Source organism: Chlorocebus sabaeus, chromosome 10 (assembly GCF_047675955.1).
Source record: "Chlorocebus sabaeus isolate Y175 chromosome 10, mChlSab1.0.hap1, whole genome shotgun sequence".
In the NCBI taxonomy this organism is placed as follows: domain Eukaryota; kingdom Metazoa; phylum Chordata; class Mammalia; order Primates; family Cercopithecidae; genus Chlorocebus; species Chlorocebus sabaeus.
In genome coordinates this window covers 91,736,479-91,748,296 of record NC_132913.1, presented here as the reverse complement: position 1 = coordinate 91,748,296, position 11,818 = coordinate 91,736,479, and positions in this window count along the sequence as shown.

Genomic DNA, 11,818 nt, shown 5'->3' with positions numbered 1-11,818 from the left:
TTGTAACATGGAGCATTTTTAATCCCTTTCCTGTCACACTAAGTAAATAACTCACCGTGAAATACTCAGGAGATGACTCTAAACTGCAGTAGGATATGGAGCAATGTACAAAATGTTAGATGTGGACATTAATAAACCTAGCCAGCGAGTATGGTTTAGTGGGTTGTCATGGTACAGAAACATGGGCACCATTTAATGGAAGTTTTATCCTCATGCTTGGTTGTCTCTTAAATTGTGAACCCGTGAATCCTCTGGAAGCAGCTGCCTGGGAGCTACACTACAATAAAACTCACCTTTCCTCAGCCTCAAAGGACTGCTCCCTTTCAGCAAAGCCCAGGCTAGGGAGGTGGATCTCTTCCAGCCCATATCTCTTTGTGATAACAGGACTCTGTTTTGTATTTTAGAGCAGCGGAACGTGAGTCTTAGGAAGGTAAAGATGTCTGTCCAAGGTTACCCTGCAGGGCTAGTCAAGAATTACAGACCAGGAGTAGGACTAAAGCCTCCTGCCTTTTATTTCAGTATTTCAGTGTTTCGACCTCCTCCTTGGACATTACTTATGTATGGAACTCACATACACAGAGAGATTTCTCAAAGACCTATATTTAAGGGTGCTTAGCATAGCCCGGCTGTTCACAGGTCCCCGCTAGAGCTATGGCAGCAAGGAATGAAAACAAAGGGAGAATTTAATGCCTATTGAAAGCTGACTCAGAGCATGTAAAGGTGAAAGTGTGTGGTCGGAAGGCTTAGCTGCCTGTTGAGTTCTGTTATTCAATAACTCAAGGAGCCTGTTGTGAGCTGCTTTGGCTCTATTAACACATCTGGAGCTAGTGGCCATACGTTGGGGACTTTTTAGAATGTAAAAGTAGCTTTGTAGGTAAACTTGTGTTAGAATGAAATACTTCTGAAGAACAAAGGCTAACTTTATAGAGTGCACCTCTCTCTCCCTGACTCAGTTCTGGGGGGCTTTTGATGGAGCGTATGCTAAACCTATATACTTCTTTGGAGGAGTAAAAATTGTCTTCCTGTCCTGGGTTGTGTTTACTTTCAACATAACCCTTTGGATCTCTGAGCAGATCCAAAAATCAAACAAACTAACAAAACAGTCAACAGAGTGGAGACTCTCCTGTATTCTCCATCTGCACCTAGTCCTATTCCCCCACCTGCTCCAGGCCCCATGAGGCTGACCTGTGGAGGCTGCATTTGTGGGCTCCCTTTACCGCTGGGTGTTTTGCTGGGTTTGGCCAGTGGAGGTCACTGTCAGGAGATGAGAGAGTAAGAAGAGAGGGAGAATAGTTATTTATTCTCTATGTCATGACCAGTTTCATCATTATCATCTCCTTTCATCCTTTACCTCTCCAGATCTCTGGAAATAAATTCCAGAATAAGAGTTCATCCTGCCACTCCGGAGCCACAGTTTGGAGATGCTGCATTCCTAGATTGAAGGCCTGGCTCCTGGTGGATAGCCCTCTCTCTAAAGCTACTCTCTCCAGGTTCCGGCAACTGCAGCCAAAGGGCCAAAGGTAAATCATGAGGGAAGCCTGAGGCGAAAGTAAGGCAGCATAGAAATGAACCAGGAGTAATTAAGTGAATTAATAAAGTGACAAGTGTCTTCACTTGCCTTATCGTTTGTCCAAACATGGTACCTTCGTGGACCATTCTGAGATAAAGTTGGATTACAGTGTCTTGGAATCACAATCCACCATTTCTTCCCTTCTATCTGGCCTCTTCTTCCTCATTCCCCTCCAGGAATGCATGGGCATCAAGGGTAAGGCTATTTACTAACCAAAATGCCAGTGCATGCCATTTTCCCCAACAGGAAAGAAAGGGATTACAAGTCAGTCCAGAAAGGATAGACTCTTACCCTGGAACTTATTTCCAGAAACCTGCAGAGGTAACAGATGAAAGGAGATGATGAAGCCAGCCTTGTAGAAGGTCTCAGGACATGGAGGTGCAGTGAACTTACCATCAGAGGGTAAGTTCTGGGGAAACTGGCCAATGCTTCCCATGGTTGGGGCAGATGCTCACTTTTGCTCTTTCTTCTCAGTGATGGTCTTGTTTTCCCCCAGATTACCTTTGCACCGACATCCCAGTGTTTGGACATGGAGGCCAAGACATACTCATCGTTTGCTGCTAGATCTGCCTCTAGCCAAGCAGAAGGGGATCAACAGTCACTCAGGTTCCCTGCTGAGGTTAGGGCCAAAGCCACAGCTGTCTGTGGTAAAGGATTCTTTTTCTGAAGAGGAGGTAGCTCTGGTAGGTGGACACGGCAGTAATAATATCATCATAATAGCATAACCAGTTAATGAGATCTGCAATTGCCACAGTCAGTCTCAGCATGTTTCTGTCACCATCCAAGTGATCAAAACCTGCCATAGAGCGCTAAGCCCTCCTGTTTTCAACCATTTCCTCGGCCAGGAGTGGGGATTCGTTTGCCAAAGGCAATATCCTAAATACTGAATCTTGATGATCATTTCTACCCTCCCAACATCTGAGAAGGCTGGAATTTCTCTCAGTTGACTATAGGCTGTGTCTGACTTTGTGAAGGAGGCTTTGTCTCCAGGGATTTCGTAATTGGGGTAAGAGAAACTGAAACACCTTCATTTATGTCATACCAACCTTTCCGAGAGCCCAAAGCATGTTAGGATTGTCGCCTTATTAATGTGCCTTACCGCAAAGCCCACAGAGCAGCACATACTTGCCTGGAAGGTGTGAGGCTTCAACTGAATGGTACATGCCACCGATACAGAGTCATTCACCGACACCCCCAGCCTGACCCCGCTTAGTTGCCGAGATCTGATGGGATCAGAGCAGAAGGTGACAAGGCTGTGAGCTTAATTAAGGGAATAGTTTTGTTCGATTCATGCTCATCCTTTCCCCCTTCACCCAGTAATTCTCACACATGCCAAGAAAATCACAATGAGGAGGAGATTATGACCTAGTGATCTCATTCAGGATGTGACATTATCTCATTTCAGCAGCCTGGGAAGAGCAATGCCATTTTCAACTCTGGGAGAAATTTGACCAGTGACAGAGCAAAATTTAGCCCAGACTTTTCACTTTCCTGTTTATCTCCAAGGTGAGGGGTCCCCAGCCAGCTGTGTCAGGGAATACAAACACCCTCCCAATCTCTAATAAACAGCTTGCTGACAATGAAGCCTCCCCAACCCCTTCTCTCCACAGGTAAGTGGAATCCACGTGTCCTAGAAGTGAGACGCATACACTCAAGGAAGGAGTAAAATATATAAAGTCTTCTCACTCCAGCATCTTTGCTTTTAAATTTCTTCCCAAAGAAGGAAAGGATTTCTGCCATCTTCACAAAACGGTAGAGATTTCAACCTCTTAAACGTATTACTCAATATTAAAAGGACTTGGTGACTGAATAGCCTTAAGAGTACTTTGCTCTCAGCTTTCTGTCCTGACCTGCTTTTGGTCACTTTCATTCATTTGCTCATAGCTGGCTGCCTGGATTAATTTTCTGGACTGAATACATTTCCTTGCACTACCCACATATGTGACAAATAACTAATCTGACTCATCAAAATGCATTAGAATGCAATGTTCCAGTTACTGAAGGACATTTGAAATTCAGCAACTTGTCTTCTTACTCTCACCACCAGAGATAGTAAAAAATTACAAAGAGGTAGAGACAGCGATAGAGCCCATTTCGTGCCTAGAATTTGTACCAGCATCCTTGTTATTGCTGCTCCAGCAATCTAAGAAAAGTTGGACCCGCCTCTGTTTGTTTTGTACTTCTTAAAATATTTTTCAAATTAAACTTTGAAATATAACTGAAATAATTTCTGAGAAACATAGCATAGCCCAGACTATAAATCATCCAAAACAGCATTAAGTGGATATACTAAATATACCTAACACTGTTGAAAGTACCCTAAATATATCATTCCTCTTCTAGGATTTCCATATTCTACATTTCAACACAGGCCTTCTAAATCAGACGATAGTTGGGTTGTACGAGTAATAAGTCTAAATGAGATGCAAAAGAATATGTTGCAAAGAATGTGGTATAAGTACCAGTGTCTAACTTGGTGTAATGGACAATATATTTCAAAAATCTCCCAATATATGCAAGAAGTCACTAGAAAACAGATTTACAACGTGTCTCTTTGAAAGAAAAAAAAAGGTGATTTTTACAACTTTATTTATTTATTAAGAGACAGGGTCTCGTTATGTTGCTGGCTTTAAACTCCTGAACTCAGGCAATCCTCTTGCCTCAGCCTCCCAACCATTAACGGCTGGGATTATAGGCACATATCACTGTACCCAGCTCCATAACTCTATTTTGAATTATCTATTAGAAACTAAATTAACACAAGGAGTGATCATGGAATCAGAATCCCAAGAATAGTAAACATAATTGCTATACATAGATAAATGCATTAAAACATTTTTACTGATATACTAGTGAATGACTCATAATTTCCTCAACATAGCTTTATCTTGTTATATTTTTTTCTCATGGCATTATCTTGCTCCTTTAGGGAGGGTCTCATACACCTATGTTTTCACCATTACATGCCTGGAGGTCTTTTTTGAGGGTGGAGGGGAAGTCTGAATTAAGAGACTGCTGAGAACCCAAGAGCTGAGGAGTCAAACCTTGGTTTCCCATTGACTTCCTTCCTGAACTTTGGTGACCTACTCTTTTTTCTATGCCCTTTCTTTATCTATAAAAGGAAGATTATGAGTGATTTGCCTTCTTGAATGATTGTGAAGGACAAAAGTAAATCTCATAAAGATACTATGGAGCCTTTTCCCAATAGAACGTGTGGAGCTGATTTAGGCAGACATTCAGTGGCTTGCACAGAAAGGTTGCAGATGTTGATTATAACATCACAGAAGCTCATTGCTGATGTCTCTCAAATGTTCCTGGGGAGAAGTGTTCAGACACAAGCATCATACACCTGTGGCATTTGACTAGCTTAGTTGAGAGAGCAGCAAAGGAGAGTAGGCAGCATGGTGTTTCAACATGTAGGTACTGGGTTCTGGGCTCTGACTTCCTAGGTTCAAAACCTCCATCTGCCACTTCTTAGCTTTGTGCTTTGATGCAACTTATATAACCTTTCTAAGCCTCAGTTTCCATATCTTCAAAGGTGTTTGGTAGGAATAAAAGCAGTAATGCCTGTAAACCGCTCAGCACAGTGCCTAGCAAATATTAAATACTCATGCATGTTATTATTACTAAGAAATATATGCTAAGAGTTTGGGAATGTTCAGGAAGATGGGAGCAAACAAAGGAATACAAAGATGTAATTCTCCTTTTCAAATACCTGCAATCTAATTGGAGAAAAACCATATACATTCAATATGTAGTTATATAGTTTGGCTGTGTCCCATCCCAATCTCATCTTGAATTGTAGCTCTCATAATTTCCATATGTTTTGGGAGGGACCCAGTAGGAGAGAACTGAATCATGGGTGCAGTTTCCCCCATACTGTTCTCGTGGTAGTGAATAAGTCTCACAAGATCTGATGGTTTTATAAGGGGTTTCCCCTATTGCTTGTGTCTCATTCTCTCTTGCCTGCCGCCATGTAAGACATGCCCTTTGCCTTCTGCCATGACTGTGAGGCCTCCCCAGTCACGTGGGACTGTGAGTCCATTAAATTTCTTTTTCTTTATAAATTGCCCAGTCTCAGGTATGCCTTTATCAGCAACATCAAAACAGACTAATACATGTAGAAATCACTACAGACTTTGTGGGGACTGAGACCAATTTTTGCTTATTAAACTTCTAGAGTTTGTCTTATTCAAGAAGTTAAGAGGATGGAAGATTTGGCTGCAACTTGGATAGACCAAAATTGGTTTCGGATTATCCAGGACTAATGATTGGTTATGTCAAAATTCCTATTGTACGGGGTCAGGTTTCAGAGTTTCTTAAAAGAAGAAAGTCCCTTTAGAGAAAATTCATAAGACTGCCAATTTGTGTGCTTTTCATAAGCAAACTATCTTTAATACATACTGTGTTAGAATCTTGAAAAAAAATTCTTCACAATTCAACATATGGCTTTTAGAAGAGGAAGGAAAATCTCCCACTGAGAATAGCTTTCAATTCACTTGCAAATCCCTTGAGGGCTGAGTCATGTCTTACTTTCTCTGAATGTCTAATTGGGCCTAGGACAGTTTGTGTTGGAATTCAACAAATTTTAATACAATTTAATCCAATTGAATTTTATAATGTGAAGATTTTTGTTGTTGTTTTCAAAGTGCCTTGACAAAGGCAAAATGGGCTTGGAAGATGGCTGTGAGCTCTTTAGTCTCTCTTTGTCATCTTTGTACTGGGGATAGGGTCTCTTGAGCAAACGAAGTGACTGACTGGATACTAAAACACGCTCTGGTAACCCAGAGCTGCCCAAGCAAACCTTAGCTTTCCACAGACTTAATCCTTGGTATTTCATTCATCTATAAAGGGTTTTCCACATAAGAAGGGGTATATGGGAATTGAGGTATATTTAAATCTTTGAAGGCCATGGAGAGTTTGCAAAAGCTTCCCCAGGTGATTCTTCACCAGCTTTCCACCCACAGCTCCCAGTGCACATGCCAGTTGGAAACAACCACTGCAAAATAACATCTTTATCGTGGAAGTCCAAGAGTTGGCTTGTCATAAACCCTGCCCTGTGCAACTAGGAACAGTAAGATCATCTTTACTTTTATCAAGGAAACACATCACTATCCAAAATCTTTATTGTGCCCAAAACACAGGTGGAAAAAAATTGTAAACTATGTTCTGACCCATGGGGGTGAAATGGAAAATATGTAGATTACAGTTAATATGTCCCTTTGCCTGTTAAACTGAGGCACGTTCCAGAAATGGTTTGGGATTATGAAATACAAAAATACACAGGTATATACCATAGAGAACTCCACATGTAGGATTTTATCAGTGAGATCCTGAGAATGCTCTTAGCAACCGATTACTTCTCTCACAATTCTCCTCTTTGCATTCTAGATATAGGGACACTCTATGTTTTAACAAGAACATAGTTCAAACACAACAATCCTCTCTGGCCCAGTGTCCCAGAGAAAGGGACTCTTGAGAAACAAATAAAAAGTCTCAACTACCTTTTCCTCCTCCCCTGGCAGAGTTTTTACCCCATGACATAAGTTGACTTAGGTAAGATTTAGGCTGGGCATGCTTTCTTCTAAGAAGGCTCTCAGCTTGAAAGGGTAAAGCAGGTCCTTTGAAAGAAAACATGATGGCTGCTCATGGTTTAGGAACAAGGTCAACAGAGGCCAAAAAGCTTTGCTTTCCAAGTAAAAGAACAGACAGGAAGTTAGGCAGAAGCCAATGCAGGAGCAACCAGGGAGCCTGAGGTTGGTATCCATGTGCCCTGCAGAGCCACTGAGCATGGCTGAGCCATGTCCAACCTATATAACCATACATAGCAAGTGGCCCTGCTCACATCCCCAAGAAGCTTAAGCCAAAGCAGTAGGTGGCGGCTTCAGCAGAAGTGAGGGAACCCCAAAGCCTGTTTGATAAAGGCAGGCACCCTCCATTGGAGTCAGAGAATCCAGATTGACAGAGTAGTTTTTATCTGAAGAGAAAGGATAAAACTGAAACCTACAGCAAGAAGAATGTTCAACAATGGGGGAGGAGAGAGAAAAGAAAAAGTTAAATTTGGGACAAGGGATGTGTGATATTGTGATACAATAAAGGTATATTTGGTATCTGTCCCTGGGTGCTGGCACACAGCTCCTAAAACCCATGAAATCTCTTATGTAATGTGTCTTTTTGTATTCTGATCAGCTTCTGAGTTGGGGGTAAGTAGTCTTGCGGGACTGAGCCCTTAACTTGTGGGATCTGATACTATCACCAGGTAGATAGTACCAGAAATGAATTAAACTATACGACACCCAGTTGGTGTTTGCTGCAGAATTGCTGGGTGTGTGTGAAAAAATTCACGCACACACGATTTGGTGACCAGAGGTGAAATATTCAGTATTATATTGAGTGTATTGAGGATGAGGGTAGGAAAAACACTTTGATTTTTCCTGTTTCAAAAGGATGAAATTAGGGAAACAGAGAATAAACGACAAAGACTCAGGATGCAAGAGGAGGCTGATAATAGTAGTATTAGCAGTTAATATCGAGCATTTACCATGTGCCATCTCTGCTCAGTCCTCACAACAAGGGGCAGCAAAGTTTTCCGGTAAAGGGTCAGCCTTGTAGACCACATAGTCTCTAGCACAGCTGCATGGCTCTGACTCTGTAGTACAAAGCAGCCATGGACGATATGTAAATAAGCTGGCATGGCTGGATTTGGCCCAAGGTGGACAAGATTTGGCCCAAGGGCTGTAGTTTGCCGACCTCTCCTCTTTAAGAGATGGGTGGTATGATTATCTCCATTGTAGACATGAAGAATGAGGCTTAGTATGTGGAGAGGGAGTGCTTTGGTTTTCTCTTGGCAGGAACACCAATAAAAGGCAAGCATGAGTATCACCCAGAAGAGACTTGCCCAGCAAACTGGGCAATGTAACATCGTGTACAAGTAACCAACATGTACCTGGAACCCTTCAGATATCCCTCACATTATGACTGAAAAGATCCTCAAAGCAAAATAATCAAAACTGTCATTAAACAGACCTTATGAGTGCTGGCTTTTAGGAGCATGCTGGGGCTGAGGATGTTAGGAAAAAAAAAAAAGGAATGAAGGCTGTTAAATTCCCTATGTTGCATTCTTGAGAGGAACATTCTATTGATTTTTTGCCCCTCCCAATGCTGGCAGTACAAAGTCATGCAGGAGAAGACATGACGGGCAGGAAGCAGGCTGTCTTCAGAGCCAGACAGCCTTGCCTTCAGGCTCCTGCTGGACCTACTGACCAGGGTACTATCTTTTGCAGTGAACAGATGGATCCTTGTCTTTTAAGAGCCTGAAATCTAGAACAGAAGGCACATAACAGATTTCACATTATCATGGATCTTCTTGAAGTGGCTTTGCTCTGGCATATTTGAGACTAACATATTGGATCATATAGTTACTATTGAAGTCTTGTGTCTGACAGTCCTTGCAGGCTAAGGTCTTCTGCTGCATCACTTAGGGTATTTACAACCCTGACACTGATGAAATAAATATCACAGTGACAGTAATAGAGTCTGTATTTTAATTGCCAAAAGACTGGAAACCTTTACTAACAGAAAAAGAAACTGTGGAAAAAAGCAGAGTCACGGACATTACACTTACATATTTCTGTTTCAGCAAAAATTCTAAGATCACAACTTACTATTATTAGCTATTTTTTTCAGCTGTGGGAATTCATAGACATAGTCTATGATCCAGACAGGCTCCATCTTACCTTCCTTGGGTAAGGAATAAAACAGGAAATAACTTGCCAATCAAGATAGTGCTTAAAAGCCTGCTGATTTTTCTAAGAATTCTGCCCTGTATCAGAGAAAGGCAAGCACTTATGACTGGCATGAGGTACACAGGGAGACCAATACTTTGGCCTGCACCAGAATAAAGGGTTTTGCTTGAGGATGAGAAGGGGCCTCAGCTAAAGCTTATTCAAGTGTCTTTTAATTGGACTTGTTTGACCTAATCATCCCATAATGCTTCTCTTATCCCTAGAAGGGTCTGGTTGATGTGTATTCATCTTTTAGCTGTGATTTCTGCTCATGTAATTTGTTGTATAGATCCTGCATGGTACAATATGATAGCCATTCGCCATATGTGTCTACTTAAGTTAAAATTAATTTAAATAAAATTAAAAATTTATTTCTTGAGTGGCGCTAGCCACATTTTAAGTGCTTAATAGCCACACGTGGCTTGTGGCTATCATATTGGAAGCAAAAGTATCGAACATTTCCATCATTGCAGAAAGTTCTCTTGGATGGTACTGTCACTGTAGAATGACAGCTGTGGAGAGTCTAAGCACGCATTGCAAAGATGCCCTCCTGGGCACCTTCCTGCAAGGACAGTAAGTGATATGTCAGTACACTGGTTACTTATTGTGATGAAACTGATGAAAATGTACTCATGCCGTCATCGGCCCTTCTAGGGTGCAATACCAGGCTTGATTTAAAATTTACATTTGAACAAGGTAAAAAGTTCATAGAAAAGAGACTGAGAGAAAATACACCAAAACGTCAAGTCTGATTGTTTTGAGTAATAGGAATATTGACCATCATTTTGTTTCTGGCTATTTGTAGCGAGGTGTAGACATTTTTTGTCTGCCCCTCCCACAATGTATGACTCAGGAGTGTTACTTGAATTCCTGGAACCAGCTATGCCTGAAGTCAATCCATTCCAGTTGGACTTTCTTCATTCTGTGAGCCACTTAAGCTGATTTGAGTTGGGTTTTTATTACTACCAAGTGAATATTAATTTTGCTATTTTTTGAATTTCTGTATCTTCTATAATGTTCATTTATTTCTCCTAAAAGTAGAAAAAAAAACTTTGGAAATTGCATGTGATAAACAGTGTGTTCTATTATATTTTGTACATCATCCATGTGCTGATACTCACGAGCTCTAACAATGCAGTTTTTCTAAATAAGCTAGAAGTGATTTCCAAAAATCGACAAGGAACACAGCATAACATGCCAAACTAACTTTGTTTATTAAAAGGAAATTTGAGGCAACTGTTACTGCTGAATTGTTTGGAGTCCTGGCAGAAATTCTCCCCAAAAATATGATTTGAACTTCTTCAGTAACTCTTGTTGTCAGACTTGGGTTGTAAAATACAGAGTAACATCTCACTTGATCAACAAAACCCATATTAGCATAATTTATCATTAGAAAGCATTCTCATTTGCTAATCTGGCGAGGTCCAGGGATACTAAATCACAATTTTCCATTTTAACAAATGAGCCTATTTGCAATTCTTCTAACACCCATAGTTTTGGCTGATCAAATGCATCTATCAGACTTGGCTTCAAGCACAGGCTAGAGGGAGTTTGCCCTGGGATATTTTGGTTGGCGATGCTACTGAAAAGATTTCAAATTACCCCATTTTGCAAATCCTTCTTCCCTCTTAATTGACTAGCCAGCAATAGAGTCACATAGGTATTTATATCTCTCACCTTGTTTACAACTCTGTTAAGCATCAAATATCAGTGTCCCCTTGTCTATAATTGTTGAGACACCTAGTGAAAAGCGGAAAGAAAATAGCACATTGCCAAGGCCGCCCATAGTGGATCCTCCTTGAGTTATTCCTCAGTGATTTCTAGGCTCTTTCACAGATCTTTTGGCAGTGGGCTTGACTGGGCCTTTAAACACATTAATCCTTCCCTTGAAGTCACACATTCCACAGCTTGCTTAGAGGTGGCTCCAATGGCAGGATAATGTTGGTTGGAATGTGCTGCCTGCTGGCCCCTCAGACTCCCCCCTAGAGATTTGTCACTTGTTTGCTACAGCAACTACCACTGTGATATTGTGCTCCCTCTTCAAGGGGGAGACCGACTTGCCCTACAGGGTCATCTAAGGGCAGGACCATTTGCAGCTGTGCAGAAGGAAGTGCATGACATGAACTCATGAGATGCTCTTAGTACCTGTAGCCTGTCTTCCTGCTATTGTTACTCCATGGATTTTCCCTTTGGGTCTCCAAAAAACATGACTTCTCGTCTTTCCTCCCCCAAACTGGTTCCTTTTTTCTCAGCAGCCTCTCACTTGGTGTCCAAGACCCTACCGAAAGTGTGGGTTGTATAAACCTAGTATTTCTCTGGACCATCATCTCATGTGAACAATACTGTTGTCATAAGGGTGTATATTTGTCAAAGGGTCTTTATATTTGCTATCTCATTTGAGCTTCACACCCTCTCTGAGAACTGGAGAAGGTGGAATTACAGTCCCTATTTTAGAGATGAAGAG